Here is a 21524-nt window from a genome sequence, read left to right on the forward strand (position 1 = left end):
CCTTTTCGCTTGTAGGGGGAGTTGAGTTGGGACTGACGGTTCCCAGGGAGCTGCCTGAGTTTTCCAGGCGCTCTCCATCGCGCTGTACTCTTGTACGATGGTTGCTAAGTCAGCGAATTTCAGTATGCGGCGGCGATTGATGGAGTTGAGGATTCCTTCGTCCGTGCAATTGTTGCGGAATGCTAATATTGCGTCCTTGTCACGACAATCTTTTACCTTGTCCTTGACAAGGAGGAATCTGGCCCAGAAGTGGTGGACCGTTTCCTGAGACTGTTGTTTTATGCTCATGAGAGCGTCTATGCCCGGGTGGGTGGGTGGAATTAAATTCGAACCCCAACCTGACGGATTATCCGGAGTCTGACGACCTGCCGGGCTTAACAGTCCGGGTTCCGGAATATCTTCTGATTGTTTAGGACCGCCGTCCGATGCTATGTTCGGAGGGCTGGTCGCATCCTTTCGCGGGTGAGTATCCGGCTCTTCCTGAACGGCGATCCGAACATAGTCCGTCTTCGATATAGAAGAAGACTCGCCGTCCTGCTCCACAACTACCGCAATCCGGTGGGTGACCGGGGGGGGGCTTGATTTCTCCTTGATCGGTTTTAGGCCCGATCCGATCGTAGTCTGTGGCGATTCCCAAAGCGGCGATGCGATCTAGGAGTTCGTTCAAAGACGAAAACTCTGCCGGATCCATCTGCTTGGAGTGCTCGGAGTTGATGCGAAGGGGGTTTTCGATGGCCCAAGAGGTCATCGTTGGCTCAGCGGCCGAACGGGCGATCATAGTAAAGCGGCCCAGCCGGAGGGTTTGGCCTGGGGCCATAGGACCCTCGGAGGTGATGTTGTCTTTAAGGACAAGGCGAGCCATCGAGCCTTTTGTCGACGGCACAGTGAAACTCTCAATGAAAGCACCAATGTCGGTGTCAAAACCGGCGGATCTCGGGAAGGGGTCCCGAACTGTGTGTCTAGGATCGATGGTAACAGGAGAGGGGGGACACGATGTTTACCCAGGTCCGGGCCCTCTCTATGGAGGTAATACCCTACTTCCTGCTTGATTGATCTTGATGAATATGAGTATTACAAGAGTTGATCTACCATGAGATCGTAATGGTTAAACCCTAAAAGTCTAGCCTGTATGACTATGGTAATGTATATATCCTTTCCGGACTAACCCCTCCGGTTTATATAGACACACGGGGGAATCTTGGGTTACATAGAGTCGGTTACATAAGAAGGAATCTTCATAGTCGGTCGCCAAGCTTGCCCTCCACGCCAAGTAGAGTCTAATCCGGACACGGGTACAGTCTTCGGCCTCCATGTCTTCACAGCCATCAGTCCGGCCCAAAGGATAACAGACCGGACGCCCGAGGACCCCTTAGTCCAGGACTCCCTCAGTGACAAAGCCCTCGGTCCAGCCGAGGTGACGTGGTATGTCGGTACGCCGAGGTGACAGCGCTGCCCGACCTGGATCCTTTACCTGTGCACACAAAATAGTGCAAGCCGGAGATAATAGGAATAATAATAAATGAAAAAAAGATTGTTGCATAATTAATAATTTATGCAAAGTGTGTAATAAAAGAAATATGGCCCGTGTCGATGAGGTAGAGCTCTCTCAGCGATGCCGAAGTCACCGACGCAACCGAACATGTCGGTATGGCGATTCGACCAACAAGGTGATAACGCGAGCCAATTCATGCCGATTGGGACAACGACGTCGGCTTGCCGAAGTGACCGCCTGACGCAGTCGAAGTCGATTACCTACACACATAAAATAGTGCGCTCCAAAAGGGATAATTGCTTTTCACAAAAATAATTTATTTAAAGAGATGTGGCCTGGCGCCGAAGTCAATGTCGATGCAGGGCGTCGGCGTGATGCGGTGAAGGCGTGGCAAAGCCTGAATTCACAGGCCGGTCCGAGTTCCGGATGCGGCATTCGCCGAACTGTATACGGAAGCTGACCGAACCACCACGCGACCGTCGTTAATGCGGCCTCCATTTGATAGACCTGCATACAGATGATGAAACAAACCAGAGTAATAATTCCTTGGGAAAAATGAAACCAAGCAAGAAAAAATACTAGGATTAATAGCACCTAGTTTATCTGTTGTAGCAATCTGAAGAAGGGTTACTCCCAAAATTGGGACTCGATCCGCACACCCATTGCCTGATGGGCGATAAAGTGATGGCATGGCGATGCTGGCAAAGGTGGGCTCGTCGAGGCAAGGCCCCAGTCCAGCTAACGTGATGAAGCTGGTCGGCTGGTGACGCCGAAGTCACCGGAGTATGTTGACGCAGAAATAGCAAAGTCCCCGGTCTAGCCGAGATGACGAAGCGGGTCGGTAAGGAGATGTTGCAGCTGCCATGTCAGCCGAGGTGTTCAAGCAGTTCGGCGTGATGGACATCGGCTTGAAGAAGCAACAGTGCGGCCATGCCGACGCTGGTCGTAACTTGTGACGCGGTCAATGCCGGATTGATGAAGTGACCGAGCGGCGATGTCGGCGCGCCTGACCCGTGCAATCCATGGGGCGATGGTGTTGGTGATGATTTATCCTTCACGATGCCGAACTCTTGTTCGGCTTGCCGAGCTAATGATCTGATAAGGTTAGGCTCGGCTCGACGAAGCGACGATCTATCTAGCGCAGGTCAGCAGACATGGAGCAATGTTACCGGACTGGTTTGACACCAGCGCGATGGTGAGGAGTGCCTCAAGAAGGCTTAAATTTTATGGGCACGTGTTAAGAACAACACACAATACCCTAGAATAAAATTCCTTTAAAAAGGTTGTCCAATACCACGTTCATAAAGAAACATGAATTCTGGTCGGATCCGTATTCGCGCAGAAAACAGATCTGAAAAGTGATACACTAATCGGAAGGTTCCCGGAGTTTGGACGGTCAGATCGAGCTGATAATTTTGAGGGGTGGTAGATACGGGAATTCTGCAGCCGATCAACGGTTGGATCTTCCAAAGGACATCCGAGCTAGGTGCTGGAGACCACGCCCTAAACTCGTCCAGATTCCCGTCCAGATTTGACAGGGCTCCGGTATATCGTAGATTGCCGGAGATTCCTCCATCGGAACTCGACGAAATTTTGCATGGTTGTTGTAGACTTAATTCCGCACAATTCCACCAAAGGAATCGTCAAAGCGATGCTCGAGGAGGTGGTGGCATCGGATACAAGTTTGTTGTTCAGAAAAACAGCACGGTCGTCCGAGGGCAATGTTGACGTTGAGCCCCCGAGCTGCAAGGATGATTTCTCCATGATCGTGATAGGGATCGGAGTTGATGTTGATGGAGGCCCGCATCCGAATATGATGACCGGAGGCAGGGCATAGTCCTTGCTCAAGCCAAGGTGACCAGTCGAGCCGGCGACGAAGATGCCGACGTCGAAGTCGATCTGGAGACGAGCCATTGACCCTTTGCCGATGACACAGCGGAACTCTCAATGAAAGCACCATTGTCGGTGTCAAAACCGGCAGATCTCGGGTAGGGGGTCCCAAGCTATGTGTCATGGATCAATGGGTAATAGGAGACAGGGGACACGATGTTTCCCCAGGTTCGGGCCCTCTCTATCGAGGTAATACCCTACTTCCTACTTGATTGATCTTGATGAATATAGGGTTACAAGAGTTGATCTACCTCGAGATCATATGTTGTGGTCTAAGACCTAAGGGTATGATGTGTAATGTCATAATAATCTATCGACTAGACTGGCCTTGGCTTATATAATGCACCAGAGGCCTAGGATAACAAGAGTCCTAGCCGAATACGTTGGTGGAGGGGAGTCGTTGTCTTGATCACCAAGTCTTGTGAATACTCCTTGTATGCGGCATGGGCTGCCCGAAGTGGCCCATGAGCGAACCGCCATGGGGGGTCCTCGGCCCGATCCACCTAGTCGGGAGACGATGTGGTGAGTACCCCCTAGTCCAGGACACCGTCACCCGTGGAGAGGGCTGGTTGAACAGTAGCCGGTGCAGTACCGCGCGGTGGAGGCTAGATGAACATGAGCCCGTGGATGAACAGTCGCAGGTGGAGGCTGGAGGAGGTCGACGGTGGATGAACAGTAGCCCGTGGAGGCTGGAGGGGGTCGACGGTGGAGATGAACAGTATCCCGTGGAGTCCCGTTTTGCGGTACTCCACACCCCTCCCGATGAACAGGACCCCTGTTTCGACCGTAGCGCTCCAACACAAGTCCGTTTCCTCCGTTTTGCAGTACGCCACACCCCTCCTGATCAACAGGACCCCCTTTCGACCGTAGGAGGTCTGTTTACTCCGTTTTGCGGTATGCCAGACCCCTCCCGATGAACAGGATCCCGTTTCGACCGTGGCCGGTCGAACACAAGGCCGTTTCCTCTGTTCTGCGGTACGCCAGGCCTCGATTCCATTGGCTGTTCCGTCCAAGCCCTCCCGGTGAACACGACGACGCATTTCTTTCCGACCCAGCCGGTTGGCTCCCCATGAACACGACAACGAAGTAGTTTCTCCGTTCCGACCCAACCATGTACACGAGCCCTGGCAGTACATATGCGCGAGTAGGCATTCGAGACCCTGCCCGTATGTACGTACGTGGTCGTATTTTCTTTCTTGCACACTGGCCGCTGTACGTATGTGTACATGCTACATGCGCACCTCTACTGCGACACGTGCGCGCCTCTACATCGACCAGTATGTACGTACACGTTCGTGACCAGAATGACAATGCTACGCACGCTTCGACCAGGTGGGTCCCGACTGTCAGGCACTTCCTTGCGTGCGAAGATGTAGCTGGTGGGTCCCAGCAGTCAGGGGGGCGAATCGTTTTTTTTGCCCGGATGCACTTCATTGCATGTGAAGATGTAGCTCATGGGTCCCACCAGTCAGGGGGAAATATTTTTTCGTGAAATACGGTGGCCCGTCCGGTGGGTCCTCGCTGTCAGGTGGAGGAATAATTATTTTGCGCGTAATAAGGAGGCACTTCCTTCCTGCAGCCGTGGACCCAGCTGTCAGCCTCTCCACGTATAGTCCAGGTCTGATGGAAGCCGTTCCTTGACCACGTTGACCATGCCGCGCTGAGAGCACCAGGGCGGTGGATGACGGCAAGGCCTAGGAAGGGGACGATGCGGAGCTGGGGAAGCCGCGGCAGTGGATGCCCACACGTAGAGGAGTATGAGGGTTCACTGGTTCGCTGCGGTGTGAAGCTGTCGTCGCCGCAGAATGATAGGGGGTGTGGGTGAGTAGAGAGATGACCTGGCCAGCAGTGGGAGTAGTAGGGGGCGGTGAGGCCTCCGCCGCATCACAGCCGGCCACGGGAGGCAGGAGCACGAGGCACGACCGGCGCTGGTTTGGGCGGCTGGAGCAAGAAGACCAGAGGTTGAAGAAGCACTACGGCCGTTGGATGGACATCGTACGGTCACTGGAGTTAGAATCGCGCATATTGACTAAGTTGACAAAGCCCTCCGTCCCCGTCAATTTAGTAGGCCCACAAGTCAGCCGACCACTATACTGGGTCCCAGCTAGCAGGTGGATTATTCATTTTTTTGTGCGTAATAAGGAGGCACTTCCTTGCGTGCGAAGATATAGAAGGTGGGTCCAAGCTGTCAGCGGCGGTAACGTTTTTTTCATGAAATACAGAGGCCCTTTCGGTGGGTCCCACATGTCAGGTGGAGGAATCATTATTTTGCGTGTAATAAGGAGGCATTTCCTTGCGTGCGGCCGTGGACCCAGCTGTCAGCCTCTCCACGTACAGTCCACTTCAGATGCATGTCGGTCGTTGACAACGTTGACCAGGCCGCGCCGAGAGCATCAGGGAGGTGGACGACGTCGAGTCCTAGGAAGGGAACGACACAGAGGCAGAGAAGACTCGGCAGTTGTTTCCCACGCAGAGGGGAGTACGACTGTACGAGGGTTTACTGGTTCGTCTGCCATCGCCGGAGAATAACAACAGGTGTGGGTGAGTAGAGGGATGGCAAGGCCAGCGATGGGAGTACGGTGGGGCGGTGAGGCCTGCGCGGCAGCACAGCCGGCCGTGGGGAGGAGAGAGCAGGCAGTCCCGCTGGCGCTTGTTTGAGCGGCTGGAGCAGGAAGAGTAGAGATTGAAGAAGCACGACGACCGTTGGATGGACATCCAACAGTCACTACTTGTGCGTCAACCTTTTTTTTAGGAAAGCCTCAAATCTGTGGAAAACATCATACAACCCATCTGCCATTATTTCTAATAATTTACAGCCCATTTGCTAATTCTTAAGGTTTTTTTGGAGCCCATATTCTTTTTGTTATCATTACAGCCCATATTGTGGCCACGGTTAAAAAATTATACGAAATTTTGCATATTTCGGTGCGGTCCGAACTATTTTTAATCCCGAAATTTCGAGTCACATTCAAACTGATTTTAAAAATAAATGTATATCAATATAAAATCCAACAAATTGTCCACGCATAAAAATCAACGCAATTTAAAATCTTGAAATGAAAAAAAGAAATTTGAAACTAATTACCGGTTTGATGTGTTTTAAAAATGTACAACCCATTTCTCATTACTGATAGGCCATTTTCTCGGCCAGCCGTATGAAGCTCTCATCGTCTTGAAAGATTTGCAGCCCAATAGGCCTCACAAAGCGACTTACTTGGCAAATCACAAAAAAAACTGGGCTGTGGCCGTGGACCTAGCTGTCAGCCTCTCCACGTACAGTACTCTTCCGATGGAAGTCGGTCGTTGACCACATTGACCACGCCGCGCTGAGAGCACCAAGGTGGTGGACGACGACGAGGCCTAGGAAGGGGACGACGCGGAGCCGGGGAAGACGCGGCAGTGGATGCCCACGCGGAGAGGAGTACGAGGGTTCACTGGTTCAGCAGTGGTGTGAGGCTGCCGTCGCCTTAGAATAACAGGGGGTGTGGGTGAGTAGAGGGATGCCCTGGCCAGCGGTGGGAGTAGTAGGGGCGGTGAGGCCTCCGCGGCATCACAGCCGGCCACGGGAGGTAGGAGCACGCGGCACCACCGGTGCTGTTTTGGGCGGCTGGAGCAAGAAGACCAGAGGTTGAAGAAGCACTACTGTCGTTGGATGAACATCGTACGGTAACTAGAGCTAGAATCGTTCATCTTGACTAAGTTGACAAAGCCCTCCGTCCCTATCAACTTGGTAGGCCCACAAGTCAGCCTCCCACTATGCTGGGTTCTAGCTGGCAGGGGGAGTATTCATTTTTTTGTGCGTAATAAGGAGGCACTTCCTTGCGTGCGAAGATAGCTGGTGGGTCCGACCTGTCAGCGGGGGGCACGTTATTTTCGCGAAATACAGAGGCCCTTCCGGTGGGACCCAGATGTCAGGTGGAGGAATCAAAGACTTGAGAAGGCGTACAGAACAAGCTAGTGTGCCAGTAAAGAGATGTTGCTGAGTTTTAGAAAAAAGAGAGACGTGCTCCTGTAACTAGTTCGAATCCAAACCTGGACTATGACTATATATGGTGCTATGCTACTCTGGAAGTAATGAAATTGACATATCCAACGTTCGCTTCTCCTCTTCTCTACTTACTCTGCCTAGCATCAGAAGCTCTGGCCGCAGCAACCATGTCCGCTGGCTGCTCGTCCACCTGCTCTTCAGTAGGCAACAACCAAATATGCGCCAAGTCACCACCCATACCATCGCCTGTGGGTCTCATCACACCCCCGCCGGCACACGCACCGCAGCCGGTTGCTCATCGCAATCCGCTGCCGTTGGTGTGGTGCCACTGCTGCAAATCACGCAGAGTCATCCGTCGCGTCTCAACCACAATCCTCAACCCTGGCCGAGTCTTCTACAAATGCCCGAATCATGGGGTAATAATATGTTTAAGTGTTGTTCTGCTGCTTTCAGTTGCTGATTTTTTTAATAGTTTGGTTGATGATCTTCCAATTTGATTCATGCAGAAAATGGAAGATTCGTGTGATTAGTATTTATGGGAAGTTGCTGATGTGGGGGAGTGCAACTACGCTGATTATTTGGTTAGCCGAGGAATCCCAATACCAGCAGGTTGGGGTGTTGGACAAGTAACTGAAGGAACGACAGAAGAGGAAGATGCAGAGCAGAAGGTTAAAAATGCAGTTCCTCTGATCATGGCCAAACAACAGCTGCTGAACGGCCTTGACAACAATGAGGAGATGAAAGAGCTTGTGAAGATAATGGGCAAAATTGATGTGCTCTGTAGGATGATTGTCTCTTTATTTGCAGTGTATGTAGCACTCATGATGTATTCAGTGGCTATGACATGAGCACTTTGCTGAAACTAGGAATGAATGAAACCTGTGTAGCAGGCTGGGCGTAGTGTTGTGAACATCTAATGATTTCTATTAACGGAAATCAGGGGGTATCCCCTTTTGCTCATAAATAAATAAATAGCAGAGGCCCTTTTGGTAATAAATAAATAAATTAGCAGAGGCCCTGTTGGGTCAGCTTTGTTCTCATTCGAAGATGTCGAGCAAATTGCAGTCCAATAGCAAACTATGTCATCAAATTCAAGTTTCACAGCCAAATATGAGTACAACTAAACAACAATTTCATCATGTTTTAGTCATCAAACAATCACCAAACACAAATCAGCATACATAACAAGTGATGTTCTCACAGGAAAATACTAAACAACATGTTCATCAGGTTTCAGTTGTCATAGCAAACACAATTTCACATAGTAGATAAAAAACGTCTTCTGACAGTCACATACGACAAAAGCAATGTAATCATCATCTGCAGTAGCAGCGTCAACATCTTCGCCATGTGTATCAGTCTGAATCGTAATTCCCCACGGTGTCATCATCTTCTTCGTCCTCAACATCCTCGAACGTTGGCTTCTTCTTGATCAACTCTTGTATGTCCACAGCACGATAGGCAATCTTTTCGCCGGCGTCATTGACGTGATGGTTCTCAAAGATATTAGGAACATCTGTGTTATCTTGTACATCAGGAGCAGTGTAAGCATCATCTTGTTGTGCAACTTGACTAAACGAATTCCTCTGCTCAAACCTTTGCAATACTCTCCAGTCATCGCTACGTGCAAATGTGTCTTCCAAGAAAAATATTTGTGTTGCTTGATTTGCCAAAATAAAAGGCTCGTTGGTCTGGTACGCCGCCTTGACATTTATGGATTTGAAATAATCATCGGCTCTAGGTTTTGCGATCCTGGAAAACAGGTTATACCAACGACAACACAACAGAACCACACACCGATGATCCTCGAAACTGGAGATATACTGCAACTGAACAATGTTTGTTATGTTAGCATACATTTCAGTTGTCTCTTTGTCATACATATCCGTGCTCATGATGGCACTATTTTGTGTCTTCCTACCTTCGTCTCGTCCAAGGGTGTTGTAGCACACATCTCCAACAACGCAAGATTCATAATGTCTTACCCGAGTATCAGGACCCATTGCTAGTGAGTAAAGGGCATCATCAACTTCCTGCCCATCCTCCCGCATCTTCTTAACCTATGGTTAGAAAATAGACAAGCTGATCATCTTATGTACTCAATATATTAAAAAAACTGTCACTGCAATTCAAAAGCTTACATGGCTCTTGAACCATTTCGCAAATCCTGCCATAACCAGTTTGCCAATGTTTCTTGGATTTTGCGGCAGTAACTCCTTTTTGTAGATGCTGCACAACATCGTAATCGCGTCAAACATCTAAATATATAAGAATGTATTGCAAGTTTAGTAGATTACGATGTATAAGCTGCAGTACTTAGCACTTACTTGATATAAGGTAGTATCTCAGGACAGTTATTCAACACATACCAAACCATTTTGTCCAAATCTTTAGGTCTGTCCTCTTGTCGACTCTTCCCTGTAACTCGAATAGAATAATCGAAAACATTGAGCCCAGGATTGTCTTCATCCACCTCTTTGCTAAGCTGATCAGCTGTTTCAATGTATTTTGAGCAGAATGTCAACGCTTCTGTAGCAATGTAGGCCTCTGCAATGGAACCCTCGGGTCTAGCTCTGTTCCTAACATAGCCCTTGAAAGTGCCTAGCCGCCTTTCAATAGGGCACATCCAGCCATACTGTACTGGACCTCTAAGTAGTGCCTCATCAGGTATATGAACAGCCAAATGCACCATCACATCAAACAAGGCTGGAGGATATATCTTCTCAAGGTCGCATAGGGTAGTTGGTATCTTGTCTCTAAGATGCTCCAAAGCATCTATCCTGATATTTCTACTGCAGAGTTCCCTGAAGAATTGTCCCAACTCCGCAACTGCTCTATATAAGTCAGGGCGGCCCAATCCTCTAAGGATAGCAGGTAAAACCCTTTGAAGTCGGACGTGGAAGTCATGAGTTTTCAACCCTTGTACCTTGTTTCCATCTGCACTAACTCTCCTTTCAGGGTTGGAAGCAAATCCATGTGGGAATCTCACACGTGACAGGACCTCGCTGAATTCTTTTCTTTTTACCTTGTCCAAGACGTACATAGCTGGTGCCATATCCCGTGGTTTACCTTCATCTTGCACCTGCAAATCTTGTCTGATACCCAGGTGTGTCAAATCAATCCTAGATTTTAAGGTATCTTTTGTCTTGCCTTCAATATTAAGAAGTGTGCCGATAATGTTGTCACATATATTTCTCGATGTGCATCACATCAAGATTATGCCGCAGATCCAAATCTTTCCAATACTCCAAGTCCCACAAAGTGGACCTGCGGGTAAACAATAATCTCTCTTCTGCCCTGCCACGCTTCCTTTTCCCGCTACCATTATCAAGATGGTTTCCTGGTGTAATATGCCTGACCTTCTCTAATTCCACTTGCAACTCATCGGCGGTGAGCCTCTTTGGCGCATCACGGCTTTCATGCTTTGCATTGAACACATGTCTTCGGTATTTTCTAGGATGCGGCTTGTCCTTGGCAAGGAAACAGCGGTGTGCAATGTAACAGATCTTGCTAAGTATTGCTTATGACAGCGGATTCCTGTCACAGTGAACACATGCATTGTAACCATGTGTCGTTCGCCCTGACATAGTGCCCAAAGCCGGATAATCATGGATGCACCAAATTATAACAACACGCAGAAAGAAATCAGCTCATGGGCTGCTATATAGGTCTCGAGTGAGAACACCCCTCCATAGCTGTTGAAGTTCCTCCACAAGAGGCTCCATGAAAAAATCAAAATCCTTTCCAGGACTTTTTGGACCTGGGATGAGCAAGGCCATCATGTAGTTTGATTCTTTGGTGCAGACATTTGGAGGCATGTTGTAAGGGATAACAAGCACTGGCCACATGCTACATGTGGCGCTCTGGTGGCCAAATGGGTTAAATCCATCTGAAGCTAAGCCAAGTCTAATGTTTCTTGGGTCAGCAGCAAACTTTTCGTGTTTCTGATTGAAGCTTTTCCACTCACTACCATGTCATGGATGGCTCATTACATTCTGATCTCTATACTCCTGGTTCCTAGAATGCCACAGTACATCCTCTCTTGTTTCAGCATCATGAAACAACCTCTGCAATCTTGGTGTAATTGGAAAATGTCTCAGAACATTATGAGGAATCCTCTTCACAACATTGCCATCTTTCCATCTTGATGATTTGCATTTCGGGCATTCACTTAAGTTGGCATAATCCTTCCAGAACAGAACACGGTTATTCTTACAAACATGGATCATATCATATCCAATTCCAACTTCACGAAGGAAATTCTTCATTTTACTGTAGGTGTGTGGCAGCTCAGACGCATCTGGGAAAGCTTTGCGGAAAGCAGCCAACGTTGCATCGAATGATTTGTTGGTCATCCGCTCAGACGTCTTCACCTGAAGAAAGGTGACCATAGCTGAGAATACTGACAGCTTATTTCCTGGGGTGACAGCCACGTTGCATTGTTCCAACATGCGGGCCTACCGTTTTTCTTCTGCAGGTGAAAGTTCACGGAATGCACGAGCATTTCGTAGCATTGTTTCAATGTTGGTCAAACTCACTGGCTCCGCCACCACCTCCTCCTCCTCCTCTCCCACCTGAGCATCAGGCAGATCAAGATGGTGATCTGCTGCTTCCACGTAGTCAATAACATTGACGTTCACAGCTTCACCATGATGAACCCACCTAGTATATGTGACCGACATCCCATACAATTGTAGATGATTTTGCACAGTTGACTGGGGTCTTGTAACTGAATTCATACAACTGCTACACAGGCAGAGCACATCTGATTTCGGACCACCGTACTCAGCTCTGATAAAGTTCATGAAGTTTTCAACCCCCTCGACATATGCGGCGGAGAATCTTCAAGCAGAAGTTATCCAAGTCCTGTCCATCTGTTAGACATACAAATTAGTTCTTCTACTAGATATTATAGGAAAAACATATATGCTTTTTATGAAGTCCAGAAGAAAATACCTAGGTCGATGTCTAAAGCTATAGCAAGATATTTGGACGAGCAGATCTAAGTAACAAAATATATGTAAAGCTAATTCAGCAAACATATTTGAGTGCTAAATTATGATAGGCTATTTCAGCAGTCAATGAGGCCGAGCACACAGCCATCAAACTATTGAAGGCCATCGCAGCAACAAAGATCGAGTATAAAATGGTGTAGAGCTATTTCACCTAACAGATTGGCTACTAGACCATGGCAATCTACGTCACAATAAATATATGGCAGGATATTTTAGCAACTAATCAGCCTTGGCATGCCATCTTAGCTAAGCAGATTGAGTGCAGAACAAGGCAAGGAAGCTTCTTAAGCAGAGCATATTGACTGTAAACTACTTCCGCAAACAGTGAGATTAACAGCGTCTATCAGCTAACATTCAGCGCTACACCGACATGCACAGGGCCTCAGTCTAGAATGCGCGTACCGTGGGAGAAGCTGACCGCCGTGCGTCTCCACACGAACGTCGCCGGCAGTGGCGGCGTTGACCGCCGTGCGCCTCCACGAGAATGTCACCAGCGGTGGCGGCGCGGCTAGAGGATGGCAGTCTACGAGAGCACACTGTGGGAGCGAGAGGATCGCCGTGCGTCCCCTCGACGAACCGTGGCGCTGACGTATCGGCGTGGCGGGGAGGGCGGCTTTGGCGGAGCAAATGGAGTGGAGGGGGACGGGGGGAGGGGGTTTGGGGAATATCATTGGCTAGTTGGCCGAAGGGCGGTTGAATCTAGGATTTGGGGGGAATTTTTGGGTGGGGGGAGGATTTTCGCGCGGTGGGCGGGGGAAGTTTGGCGCATGCTCGGTTTCTCCAAGTGCTGTCCCACGTGTCAGTAAAGAGGCAAGCCGAAGCGCGTTCAGTTTGCGTGAGCCGTTTGCAGGACCGAACGTGTGTGGGGTGCAATGCGACCGCGACAGGGGTGCTGTGAGTGTACCGCCTTTTTTTATTACATTTCGTAGGTTCCCGTAGATGTAGAAAGATGTGAAATGCGTGAATGTGCATTTGCAGATAAGGCCTTCCCTCGTTCATCCTTTTCTCCCATAAGATCTTGATCTTCCGTGCAACGCACGGGCATCTTGCTAGTACTCCTACAATATACTATATTATTGTGAAAGTTCATATACACCGGCCGAGATTAATGCAAACACGGCAGATTTTCATTACATTTCGAACTTCTATAGGACAGAAAAATAAAAGAAACCCGACCCTAAACCTATTCTACGGCGGCGACCGACGTCCTCCATCTGCGATCTCCATGTACGGGGGCGGGGTTCAAGAACCCGTGAAGTGAAGGTGCGGTCTCCGGTGAGGAAAAGTAGAACACAGGAGACGGACCGGCCAGTTGGCAAACCATGCCCTGCCGCCTCCCATGCCCTACTCATCCTCGGAGGAGTCCCCGACCTCGGCGGTGCCGGACGTTGGACGGCGGCAAGTAGGACGCGTGGCTGACGGTGCTCCCGTCGTCAGCCGCCAGCGTGGCCACCGCTTGTGCGGCGACTTGAGCGAGGGTGGCGACCTCGAGCTTCATCCCCGAAGACAAGCTCTCCCGCAGAGCGTTCGCGCTTGCGGTCATGGAGGATGTGGTGCTAGGTAGGAGGACGATGCGCTATGGTGTGGAGGTTAGCTGGGCGTTGCCGCTTTAAGTAGCGCATTCCGGTGAGGCCAAGTGTCCTGGTGCGTCATTAAGTCGCCGGTGTTGGTTCCTCGGGCACCGAGTCTCTTAACGATGACATACAGACGGATGGCATGAATGCGGGCAGCTGGCACTGGCTGGGAATGCACCGCGCGACGGCGCGAGGGACGAGGGTTTTTGGTGTGCCAGGGTAGTCAGCTGCGGTCGTGGCAACGTTGGAGATGCCCTTTGCTCACATGCGATCGACACATGTCATTGAAAAAGCAAGACGACCTGGCATGGTCTCAGGTCCTGAGGATGCAGTTGGCCGCGCTACACCACTCCGCGGACGCGTCCCAGCGCCCCGTGCATCCTCGACGAGCCGGGTGTTGGGGTGCGTTTGGATTGTGGCCAAAGTGCACCATACCAAAATTTTGGTCATGACCCAAAGATTGGTCTTTGTTTGGATGGTTGCCATTTTTTTGGCATGCCAATGAACTCTAGCCAACTCTAGTTCATTTTTCTTGCCGATGTCGGCCAAATCATGGGCAACCAAAACCTCAACCAAAATGTTGGCTACCCTATGCTTTGATGGGGCAACCTTGGGCACAAACCAAACATACTGTTGGTCGTGCCACAGCACTAACGCCACCCTCGGCACACTGAAACCGACTGTGTCCAGCGACGATGAGCGTGTCGCTCACCATGGTTGCCGTGTCCAGAGGCGGTGCTGGAGCTGCGCCACGTTGTTGCCCCCCACGACCCACATGAACGGTTGCCGGTGGCAAGGAGGTCGTGGGCCAGCTCCTCCATTGGACTAGTTTGCGCTACGTCACCCCGACAGGTGTGCCCCACATGTCGGTTTCCTTGTTTTCCCGGCCATATTCGAGCGTCAGTGCTCCGCGTTGCGCATTAGGCCTTTCACTATGTAGGCCAAGCGAGACAACTAATTGTTTATTTGAGCCGTTCAAGTATAATCATGTGGCGTTTGCTTATTTCTCATTCCTCTCCAACCCTCTTCTCCATCGATCATGTCGCCCTCCGGTCGAGTCCATCCTCCCGCATGCCTCATTTGAACATTCCGCCGAGTATCATTCGCTTGTGGGCCTAGACCATGCTTGTATTTCCAATGTTTTGTAATTTGTCCAACATGCATACAAACAAACGGTTCATTTAAAGTTTCACTTTGCCACCACTACGTGTCGCTTCGCGTCTTAGTTTTGACATACCATTCGTTTCATGCCCTGACAAATGTTGACGAGATCTATTGATGTTCAGAGATCAATTGCGTGTCGTGCAAGGAGATAAAGGTTTGGTCTGTTTCTATGATAGAAATGACCCGTGGGGGGGGGGTCTGTGGGGATCAGAGGGAGTATATTGTACGTTCATAAGCGAAACGAACTTATTGTACCCACCCTAGTCCTCTTTCAATCGATCTCCGGACCCCGAGATGAAATCGAGAGAGAACGAGTGGGGCCATGTGTGATACCTAAGGCAGATTCAAAATTTTGAACCGGTGATCATAGCATCTGCAAATCATATATAAAGGGTATTCAATGTTCGTTTCATTTTTGAACGTACAATATACTCCCTCCTATCCTTTCTAGTTTACATATGAGTTTTATGTGTAGTCAAAGTATCTCTACTTTGATAAAAAAACTATCAACATTCAACAACGCCCAATCAATATTGTTAGATTCGTACGTACTCCTAGATTTGTACTCGAGATGGTTTCCAATTTGTTTTCAACCACGTGAATGTGCTTGTTCTCGCGCATGCTCTTCCTACTGGGATTTCGCCACGTATAGCCAGTCCAATAGTAACTTTTTTTAAGCTCCCCATCCAATAATACTAGTGGAGTACTGACAACATCTGTACTAGAGTATGCAGTGCTCATAGTTGTACTCCCTCCTTCCATTTATATAGGGCCTATGTGGAGGAGAGAGATGTGAAAAAGTAAGGGGAGTGAGCTTTCATGCAAGAGCCTAGCTATATACGCATTCTTAGTTAAATACTACAATAAATATGAAGAAAGAGATGGAGAGGAGATGGAAAAAAGTACTAATACAATAGCCAACCTTATATTTTTTTGCGGGAAATAGCCAACCTTATAGCCCACACTACTGTATGAGTGCATATAATAGATGATGCCTATAGATGACATGGCAGTTCCTTATAGCCATCGACTGGCTATATTATTAACCATGCTCTAATGCGTTTTTCAAAACCGCATTTGACTATTGACAAGATTAATAGTACATGAGATGAATAATGTGAAAATTATATCATTGGAAGCTCCTTTCACATACGTATCCCTGCCTTACCCTCCCTTTTGGTCACTTAGACCCCATGCTTGCTAGGCCCCGCATGTCAGTTACTCAATGGGTTCGGCCACGTCAGGGGATCCTCATCCGTAGTATACTCCCTCTGTTTTTATTTACTCCGCATAAAATGACGCGGGCGTGGGAGGGGGAGGGACGTCGGTTTGCTCTCAACTGCGGTCCCACAAGCGAGCGAAAACGCAAGACGAAGCACGTTCCATTCGGTGAGCAACGTGGAGGGTCCAGCGTGCCGGGCTGCAACGCGAATGCGACAAGAGCGATGTATAGTCAAAACCGATTGACCGGTCGTCACCGGAACCACTATTCACACCAGAACCTTCGCTGCTCGGCCTACGCCAGCCACTGCCCTAAAACCACACCTAATCTCCAACCCCTTCCCCCCACCTTTCGATCCCCTAGCCCACATCAAGCGTCCCCTAGTTCGCCGGAAAGCCATGGTGCGCCGCAAGATCACGTACTACAAGATGCTGACGCCGGAGCGCCGCGCAGAAATCGCGGTGGCGGTCGGCGCCACAGACCTCCGTTCCCAAGCTCGCTTTGCGGCGGGCTAATCCCCGAGTTCTCTGGAGCCAAGCTACGAGCAGGAGGAAGCCGATCCAATGTTCATGGAGGAGGTCGCAGCGCAGAAGGCCCCGATGGGTATGAGAAGATGGATGTCGACTTCGTGCCGGCGGACCAGTGGTTCAACCTGGCGATACTAAAGGAGGACCGGGAGGCAGAGGCTCAACTCAACACGGAGCGAGCGCATGCCGCTGCCATCGAGGCTCTCCTGCAGGCAGAACCAGATGTCGTGGATGTGAACCAGGTGGCGGAGGCTCAACTTGAGGCGGAGCGCGCGGATGCCACTGCCATTGAGGCCCTCCTGCAGGCGGAACCGGACGTCCTGGACTTGAACCGGGCGGCGGAGGCTCGACTCGACGCGGAGCGCGCGGATGCCGCTGCCATCAAGGCCCTCCTGCAGGTGGAACCAGACGTCCTCGACTTGAACCAGGCGGTGCTCTCGTCCGTGCAGAGCGCCCGCACGCTCCGCGTGAACGAGTAGCTGGAGGCCGAGAACAACCACGGTGCGGAGACACACGTCGGCAGCTACGGCTGGTTCGCGCCGGCAGCCGAAGACGACGAGGCCGTCTCGTTCCGCGAGCAGTGATAGTTTTTATTTATGTTGATGTTTTTATGGATCTTTTGTTGTGTAAAAACATATATTGTTATGCAAGTCGCCTGACTTGGGTCAGTCTACCATTTCAGGTGGTTGGATGAATATCCTACGTCTCCTAACCCTTCTTCCTCACCTCTTCATCTTCCCCAACAAACCACCGCACGAGCCGATACTCCATAACATGCGGTTGGATAAACATACTCTATGAACGAAAATTATGTGCCAGCGGTAGGATGGCTGAGTTTGGTTTGTTCACATGCGACAACACGTGTCAGTGAGGGTGCGTTCCCTTGGTTGGGTTTGCGGCGTGCAGGAGCGACTGTGTGAGGGTGCGGTGCGACCGCGGCGTGCAGGAGTGACTGTGTGAGGGTGCGGTGCGACCGCGACAGCCGTGCGCAAGTGTACCTCCTTTTCATTTTGAAAACATTAGGCAAGCTTGGCAAAAATGTGTGGCGAAGTATGGCAATGCAAGGCCTAGACCCAAACAGGATAAGTACGTAGTACTACGTACTAGGAGTACTATTGTTAAAAAAGAAAGGCGGGGTTTTCCTTCGCGGGATTAATCGATACAAATCCTTGTTTCACGTGTCAATTAATGCATATTTTTTTTCTCCAAAGCCCAAAGAGCTAACCATCTCACTCCTCATCACTTGATTAATGCAGCGCCATGCAAACCAACCTTCTCACTTCCGCAAGCATGCAGGGGATATTAATGTCCTTGGTTGCTAGTACGAGGCAAACCCCATCAATTTTGCCTCGATTAGTGTTAGTGGCCTTTTGCAAATTGCAATTTTGATATACTGGCCTTGTGTACAAAAAAATGGAGGTAGTAACTATATTTGACTTCCTTCCCCATTGCGGTGACGTCGGCGATATCTCGAACGTTGTGGTTTGGCGAAGTGCATTCGACGGAGAACACCATTGAGGGAGACCATGGTAAGTCGTTCGCAAGTGCCGCCTGCAAGCCGAGACAACCGCCTTATTTGCATCCAGGAAGTCCGTTGAACCAAAGGATGCGTAAATGTACTAGTACTACTCGTACACAATAGCGTCGTCCGTCCAACTTAGTGCGGTGAGATGGTTTCTCGAAAAGACGATCGAGAAGCGGAGTCAGCGAAGAGTGAAATGATGGTTGCTTCGTCCGTGCTTTGTGATTTGACGCCTCATTGCTTTGTGATTTGTGATAGAAGGGACAGGGGAGTAGACTCTGTTCTCTATACTGTACATGCGTCCAAGCATGGGAGAAAGAGGAGAGACATTGCATTTTTCTAATCCTTCAATCAATCAATCAATCAGGAAGCTTCGGTTCCATCCTTTTGGCTTTGGCAACACCGTCCACAATGGTTCCCACGATGCCAAAAGCTATTTTCACATTTGGCTACACATTGTGGATGCCCTTAACCGTACCACTTGGTTTTGCTCCTGTGTGCTATCTATACAAATCTCAATTATATTGATCTAAAAAATAATAGAATCAAGATTAGTAAAAAGGAGGTGATTTTGCCGCGCGGATGGTGGGTGTAACACCCCGCATGTAACTTGCCATATTTGTAACTCCGACTCTTGCCATTTCCGGCTTTGTGTTATGATATTCCCTCTGTGGTCGGGTTTTGTTTTTCGTTTTGTATTTTTCTTTGTCATGCATTTCATATCATGTCATCATGTGCATTGCATTTGCATACGTGTTCGTCTCATGCATCCGAGCATTTTTCCCGTTGTCCGTTTTGCAATCCGACGCTCCTATCTCCTCCGGCGCACCCCTCTTGTTTTCTTTCGTGTGCGGGTGTCAAACATTCTCGGAATGGACCGAGGCTTTTCAAGTGGCCTTAGTATACCACCCGGAGACCACCGGTCAAGTTTCGTTCCATTTGGAGGTCGTTTGGTACTCCAACGGTTAACCGGGCATCCGCAAAGTCCATTTGTGTGTGCAGCAAAACCCCCCTAAAAACCAGCCCAAAACCCACCAAACTCTCTTCCATGCTCTAGGTCGTTCGATCACGATCGTGTGAGCGAAAACCGCACCTCATTTGGAGCCTCCTACCTCCCTCTACCTATAAATATGTGTGTACCCCGAGATTTTCGCGCAGTCCAACCCTAGCTCCGTTCCCTCTCCGCCGCCGGACACGTCCGGACCGGACCGGACGCGTCCGCCACCACGCCCCGACGAATCGGGAGCTGCCACGTGGCCCGCCGCCGCCTGTACCGCGCCGGCCCGCCGGGGCCTGCCCGTGGCCCTCCCGGCCCGCGCCGTCGCCCGCGGCCGAGCCGCGCCCGCCGCCGCAATGCGCTGCCGCCTCCTCGCCTCCTGCCTCGCCGTGCGCCGCCCTCGCGCCTCGCCGCTGGCCGCCGTTGCCGCCGTCGCCGGTCCAGCGCCGCACGAAGCTCCGCCGCCGCGGTCTCCTCCGGCCGGTGCCGTCCTCCCCCGCCGTGCCTCGCGCCTCCCCGACCTCCGGCCACTCCCCCTCCGTGTCCCCCCTCGCCGGCCGCCGCCTCCTCCTCTTCCCCGACTCCGGCAGCCCAGCCACGACGAGCCCGAGGTCGATCCAGATCCATACGCCCGTGCGTTGACTTTTCCCCGTCCCCCGTTTTTTTCCAAGTCATTGATATTTTACAGCATGTGCTCATGTTCAACAGTGCATAACTTCTTGTACATAGCTCCGTTTCGCGCGTGTAATATGCCAAATTGTTCGTCTCGTGATGCTCTTCATTTTGTTCAATTGCACCATGTTCATTAGAGGTCATCTTGATGCCCAAATATCTGTTGGAAGAGGGATAGTTGCTGTTATCTTCTGGTTCTTAGCAGAACTTGGGGATTTGTCATTTTTGTATCATTTAATCTGTGCATCTTATGGGCATGAGTTCTACATGTGTTTTGTTGTATGCCACGCCATATTTCCAAGGGTGTATGCCATGTATTTTTGTGATCTCTGTGGTGACTAGCACAAGCATGCAAAGTAGGCTCCGTAATGTTTCTGATTTCAGGGACTTAGTGATTTCTCTAAGTCCTTGTCTGCTGTTATTTTGTTGCCATGTTAACTTAATGCTACAGAGAGATCCATGCATATTTTGGAGATGTTCAGTAAGTATGTTTTGTAGCTATAGTTGTAATTGATCCATTCCTGCACTTGTTTGCAATTATGGAGTACCATAGCATGACTCAATCTTGCTCTACGTTTGCTATAAAATATTTCTGGCAGATTCTTAACATGATATGCAATTTTGCTAAGTTTGTTGTAGTTGATCCAGACATGCTATGCTTTTGTTCTTGCCATGGTTAGCTTCATAAACATGCCATCTTGGTGTAGGTATGCTTTTTTTGTCATGCATTGCTCTGTAGTGAGTGCATCAAGCTCACAAAGAGGCCTACAGATTATTATTTCTGCCATGCTCTGTTTTCTGCTAAGTCTGAAACCTGATAACGAAACTTGCTATGTTTACATGCTTGCCATCATATCTTCTGGACCTTTTTGGCTTATGGTCAGTAAGGGAATTTTGTCATATGCATTGAGTAGAACACTTCCATGCTTTGTTTCGCTATGTTAAGTTCCTGTAGCATGTTGATTTCGTGCTCTGAACATTGCTACCTGATGCTGTTTTCTGCCATGTCCAGTTTTTCACCAAGTCTGTGATCCTGTTATCTTTTGCACTTTTGCCATGCTTGTTTGAGCTTGTTATGTTATGATATAGCCGTAGCTCAGTGTTCATCTTTTGTCAAGAAACTCCTGTAGACTACTGCCATATACTTTGTTGCTATGTTGGAGTGCTGTAGCATTGTTACTTGTTGCATTTTAAGTGCTATCATGCTGTTAATCGCAGATTCGTGCCATTGCTGTTTTGCTTGCCATTTGCAAACCGTGCATCCGTTTCCGGTGATCTTTATATCGATTTCGACCGAAATCATCTCATCTTTCCAGTGGCATGCTTGGTTTGCCAAGTTACTGCCTTGTTCATCATTTTCCTTCCGGAGCACGCATATGCATCGCATATCATATCTCGCATATCATACATGTTCTGCATCATGTTGCTTGTGCTTTCCTCGTGATTGATTGTGGTTCCGTT

This window comes from Aegilops tauschii, chromosome 3, assembly GCF_002575655.3.
Source record: "Aegilops tauschii subsp. strangulata cultivar AL8/78 chromosome 3, Aet v6.0, whole genome shotgun sequence".
Classification (NCBI taxonomy): Eukaryota; Viridiplantae; Streptophyta; class Magnoliopsida; order Poales; family Poaceae; genus Aegilops; species Aegilops tauschii.